Source organism: Coregonus clupeaformis, chromosome 29 (assembly GCF_020615455.1).
Source record: "Coregonus clupeaformis isolate EN_2021a chromosome 29, ASM2061545v1, whole genome shotgun sequence".
NCBI classification, from domain to species: Eukaryota; Metazoa; Chordata; class Actinopteri; order Salmoniformes; family Salmonidae; genus Coregonus; species Coregonus clupeaformis.
Genome location: NC_059220.1, coordinates 9053279 through 9059562, shown reverse-complemented (window position 1 = coordinate 9059562; position 6284 = coordinate 9053279). Strand labels below are relative to the sequence as shown.

Below are 6284 nucleotides of genomic sequence, written 5' to 3'. Positions count from 1 at the left end.
GTTTATTGTTTCATTTAAAGCCAAGAAAAATGATATTCGCCTTTATTATTCATATAAAGCATAACACTACAATTATGAGGAAAGAATTGCCCACATTAAAGTTTGCACAATTTTTTTTAGAGGGAACTGACTAATGCAGAACAAATAGTTAACAATGCAATGAAAGTTATGAGAGGGAAGGTAACCACGTCATTGACGTGCTGGACTTTTTTTTTTTTACCATTGAAAGTCTATGCCAAATGACCATTAAACCTTGTGGTTTGGCAACTTCCTTAACCTGTCGTTCTAAATCCTTGTTGTAAGTAGCTAATTGTCTTCACACGTTGACAACTGGTCACTGAATGATTATCTAGCTACTATGTGTCAACAATGGTTCTGTAATGTAGAAATCCCATACTGCAAGATTTTGTTACATGATGAGCTTGCAACAACGTAAGAGAAAGCTACACCACCATCTGTGGTTGTTAGTGTTACAGTTGCCTGCTTCAAGATGCCATTGTGATTCTTGTCTGGGTAGGATGGCAAAGACGTCTAGGGTCTGGCTAACAAACTTTGAACATTAACTTTTTATTTCTCACAAAGCGTTGCCTCTGTTCCTGGTCCCTGCATACGTAGTAATAGACTGGTCCGGTTGATCAAAACCAGTCAAGAATGGACTTTACAATCTTCTTGTACAGACTGCTCCTTTGCGCTGCTGTGCACCATGTTTTCATGCAGGCCGGAAATGATGCAGCGTCACAACCATAGAATTAGGCACTAGAATACTAATTAAAATGTTTTTAAGTAATTGAATAGGATGTCTATGGTCACAAAAACATTTAACCGTAACCGTCAGGCCACAGCCACTAGGTCGCAGCATTGCTCTCCATTCCTCTGTAGAAAGTTTTTAAAAAAATTAAAAAATAAATAAATAAAGGTGTCTCTTGCTCTCTTGCTGGTCCCCTTCAACTTGTTGCAGTCACATTGCACAAAAAAAGCATTACGATAATTCAGTCAAATGCAACAAATATGTAGGCTAGTATCGATATGTAACATATACCCGCTAGTATCACTGGTTACAGACGCCTATAGCCTAATTTCATACTGACAGTACTTATCTTCTTGTTGTAGGCCTGATTCTTCTTATTGTAGGTATGATTCTACCTTTTATTATGAAAAACAAATAAAGCAAACTTGTACATGCAATTAACTATTTAATTTAGCCTACAGTACTCCAAATGCACATGCATAATACATGATCGGTGTGTCATTGCAATGCACTGGACGACACATCGGATAGAGACAATGAACTCAACTCAAACACATACATTTCTATCTCTTTTTTCATTCTGTCTTTTATCGGGGCCATACAATGCAGTCTATGTGACCCGCTTTTAAAGATTGCATGCAGTGATCAAGAGGAATCGAAGGGGGGCACCCATGCTCCCTTTCAGAAAGATAGAGAGGTAGAGGTTGAAAAAAAAAAAAAAACACTGTATTTGCGCTTAACTTGGGCTCCAAACTGAGAGGTTCAGGAGACGAGGAGATACGCAATGTTCCGAGGAGGCAGGTGCAGGTATGTACACGCTCTAACGTGATATCTAAGGTATTTTAGGCTATAGCGAATGCAAACGGTGCAATATAACATGAATGGAGGAGATCGCTCCTCAGGTGAATAGCAATGATGGTCAGCATTGTTTTTAGTTATTTGAAAACTAGCCTATGGCATTTCATTTACAAATGTCCGGGGGAAAAAATGAGAGACACTGTAAAATAGCCTTTTTTTACCTGAACCGTTTGTAGGTGATTATCAATTTGAATATCCATTAGACGTTGACAATCTCGATATATAAATAATAGAATGTTAAATTATATGAGATCTGATTAATTGGTCATTTAAATGGAACATTTAAGCAGCCCTTTGAGCAGCAATTTATGTAGCCTAAACACAATCTCATTGTGGGTGGGCAAATTATTGTGAGCCCAAAAAGCAAGTCAGAACCTAGCGCTGTCCAAGGTGCTGAAACCAGCCACGCAAACCAACCATCGCACAAATCAACTTTTAATCAGCCTCCTGTAAGCTGTTTTTGCTGTAGCCTATAGATTATGAGAGGCATTCAAAGTCGTTTCTGACTGTACGTAGCTTTGAATAAGAGCGTCTGCTAAATGACAAAAAATGTATCAAATGATATATGGTTATGCATTACTGTAGACTATTGTTACTTGAATTATTCAAGATTGAATGTCAGATTGGCTTCTGCAGTAGCCTATAGCTATATTTGCCTTTGCTTAATTGCGAAGTTGTGTAGCCTATCAAAGGGGTATTAGAGTTGCCAAAGATAGATTGGCAACTCATAGCTGTTTATCATCACTTGTTTCAAAACTTGTATCAAATTTAAGTTAATATGTCTCTCATCAACAGGAAAGACATCAGTGAAAGAGGGATGTTAAGGAGATGATGGATCCTCAGCTCTCCCCAATGGCCAAGCAGACATGATTAGATCCCCAAGACTGTTGACACCATGTGGAATATGATTTACCTGAATGCCATTAGGTTTTTGTATTTCCCTATTTTACTGTATGATGCGTTTGTCTCCCCCAGTAACATATTTGAGAGGTCAGTGGTTCCTAAAGCTGCTGGGTCCCGCTCGGTGGCCAGAATGGACGGGGACGTTATAATCGGTGCCCTGTTCTCAGTCCACCACCAACCGTCAACAGAGCAGGTAGCGGAGAGGAAGTGCGGGGAGGTTCGGGAACAGTATGGAATCCAACGAGTAGAAGCGATGTTCCACACATTGGACAGAATCAACTCGGACCCGAACCTTCTACCCAACATCACTCTGGGGTGCGAGATCAGGGACTCCTGCTGGCACTCCTCGGTGGCTCTGGAGCAGAGTATCGAGTTCATTAGAGACTCTCTCATCTCGATCAGAGATGATGACAACAAGGATGGTACATCCAGACAGTGGTGCATTGATGGGACGCCTGCGAGTCAGCCACCCACTACCAAGAAACCCATAGCAGGTGTCATTGGACCTGGGTCCAGCTCGGTGGCTATCCAGGTCCAAAACCTCCTGCAGCTGTTCAACATCCCTCAGATAGCGTATTCTGCAACCAGCATAGATCTGAGTGACAAAACGCTCTTCAAGTATTTCCTTAGGGTTGTGCCCTCTGACACTCTCCAAGCCAGAGCCATCTTGGACATTGTCAAACGCTATAACTGGACCTATGTGTCAGCAGTCCATACAGAGGGTAAGACACTTCACTTTCCATGTTAGGTTTCTAATCCAATAAGTAATTGGCCTGCATGTTGCCTATTTGCCATCGATGCCAATTCAAACACCATTTTGATAAAGTTGTGTTGGGGATTGAAAAGATTGGCTGAACTGTGAATATTCACATTCCAGATATGCATATTTGTATCCAATTGATTATGATCATTCATAACACAGGAGGCTGCTGAGGGGAGAATGGCTCAAAATAATGGCCGGAATGGAACTATTGGAATGGCATCAAGCACCTGGAAACCATGTTTGATGTATTTCATACCATTCCACTGATTCCGCTCCAGTCATTACCATGAACCCGTTCCCCCCAATTAAGGTGCCACCAACCTCCTGTGATTCTTAATTCATAATCATAATGGATTTAGGTCAAAAAAGGAGAGGGGTTCAACATCATCCACCAGAGTGAATAGCCTGTGCTCGTTCATTCAGGCCTTCCTAAGCCCTCTGACTAAGGCCCACAATTCAGGAGGAATCCTTGACAGGTACAAACCACTAAGGAGAAGCCACTTTCTCATGGTCAAATGTTGTGGTTGCTACAGATTTGAGTGGGCAACAATCCTAGCTCTTCAAGGTTCCTCAACCCTGGCCTAGCCAGCAGCGTTTGAGGGGCTTAATTGGGTGTGGAGAGAAGTGTCAGACCAGTAAAGACAGCGAAATGTTTGGATTCAGCTGTAGATTCGGGAGGAGGGAATAGCCTATTGTAGTTTGAGTTTGGCACATGATTATGACAGACTTGGATCTATTTTGTCAGTCGGCGTCAATGGTCAGTCATATCAGTTCATGTCCATGAACTCAACTATTCATTTGCATTTTACACAAGCTATATCAAATATCAGAGCTATATCAACCCACTATCCGATGGGTATACAGATGGACACGCTTGTTTTCTTTATGATCCATTTGAATGGATCCAGCAATGCTGAAAGCAACACATTATCTTCCATTGTAATCCAGTTTTACATAATTGAAGCAGATCAAATAGCAATTATGCCTACAAAAAAAAAATACTACATTAAAAGCTTAAACATGACGGCATCCATTTTAGTCATTTAGCAGACGCTCTTATCCAGAGCGACTTACAGTTAGTGAGTGCATACATTTTCATACTGGCCCCCCGTGGGAATCAAACCCACAACCCTGGCGTTGCAAGCGCCATGATCTACCAACTGAGCTACACGGCATGAAATGATTTGTGTTGTACGCAAAGATATCATATTGTTTTGTTGGTTTATTAATTTCTCACTGCTCACTATTCACTACCACAACCCACTACTCACTATTCACTACCACAACCCACTGCTCACTATTCACTACCACAACCCAGTACTCACTATTCACTACCACAACCCACTGCTCACTATTCACTACCACAACCCACTACTCACTATTCACTACCACAACCCACTGCTCACTATTCACTACCACAACCCACTACTCACTATTCACTACCACAACCCACTATTCACTATTCACTACCACTGCCCACTACTCACTATTCACTACCACAACCCACTACTCACTATTCACTATTCACTACCACAACCCACTACTCACTATTCACTACCACAACCCACTGCTCACTATTCACTACCACAACCCACTACTCACTATTCACTACCACAACCCACTATTCACTATTCACTACCACAACCCACTGCTCACTATTCACTACCACAACCCAGTACTCACTATTCACTACCACAACCCACTACTCACTATTCACTACCACAACCCAGTACTCACTATTCACTACCACAACCCACTACTCACTATTCACTACCACAACCCACTACTCACTATTCACTACCACAACCCACTACTCACTATTCACTACCACAACCCAGTACTCACTATTCACTACCACAACCCACTACTCACTATTCACTACCACAACTCCACAAAATTATTGAGTTATATGAATCAAAACGTTGAATGATTTTGTGAACCAAGTCCTTCAGATATCTGCCCTACTACATCTTACTGGGGAGGTGATGGCAGGTCATCTACAGCATATGAGACTGGGAGACCAAGACAATCCTCGGCTTCAGTAGCTACAGTTCTGTTCTGCACTACAGTACTACCACAAATAGAACAATGAGACAGATATTTCACCAGATGTATAAATGTGAAGTATCCGGTTGGCGTTTCCACTCACTACCAAATATGGTAATGGTGGAAGCCCGCACTTCACAGAGTAGGCGTGGTCCTCTGTAGCTCAGCTGGTAGAGCACGGCGCTTGTAACGCCAAGGTAGTGGGTTCGATCCCCGGGACCACCCATACGTAAAAATGTATGCACGCATGACTGTAAGTCGCTTTGGATAAAAGCGTCTGCTAAATGGTATATTATTATTATTATTATTAGGCGTTCCCTAATGGAAATATGCAAATAAATGCTAGAACGCACCAATAGGATCTCACTAACTCGTGCTTGGCTCTGCCCACCTCCTTGCTTGTTCTGCCCACTATGATTAATCTGCTCCCATTGGAAACGACAGGCTCTTGTCTATCTTGGGTTAGTTACAGTTGAAGTCGGAAGTTTACATACACTTAGGTTGGAGTCATTAAAACTTGTTTTTCAACCACTCCACACATTTCTTGTTAACAAACTATAGTTTTGGCAAATCGGTTAGGACATCTACTTTGTGCATGACACAAGTAATTTTTCCAACAATTGTTTACAGACAGATTATTTCACTTATAATTCACTGTATCACAATTTCAGTGGGTCAGAAGTTTACATACACTAAGTTGACGGTGCCTTTAAACAGCTTGGGAAATTCCAGAAAATTATGTAATGGGTTTAGAAGCTTCTGATAGGCTAATTGACATCATTTGAGTAAATTGGAGGTGTACCTGTGGATGTATTTCAAGGCCTACCTTCAAACTCAGTGCCTCTTTGCTTGACATCATGGGAAAATTTAAAGAAATCAGCCAAGACCTCAGAAAAATAATTGTAGACCTCCACAAGTCTGGTTCATCCTTGGGAGCAATTTCCAAATGCCTGAAGGTACCACATT

General features: G+C 41.5%; 1 pseudogene; it reads left to right on the top strand.

The window, feature by feature from the left end:
• The first annotated feature begins 1501 nt into the window (after positions 1-1501).
• Positions 1502-6284, top strand: part of LOC121544636 — a 31593-nt pseudogene continuing 26810 nt past the window's right edge.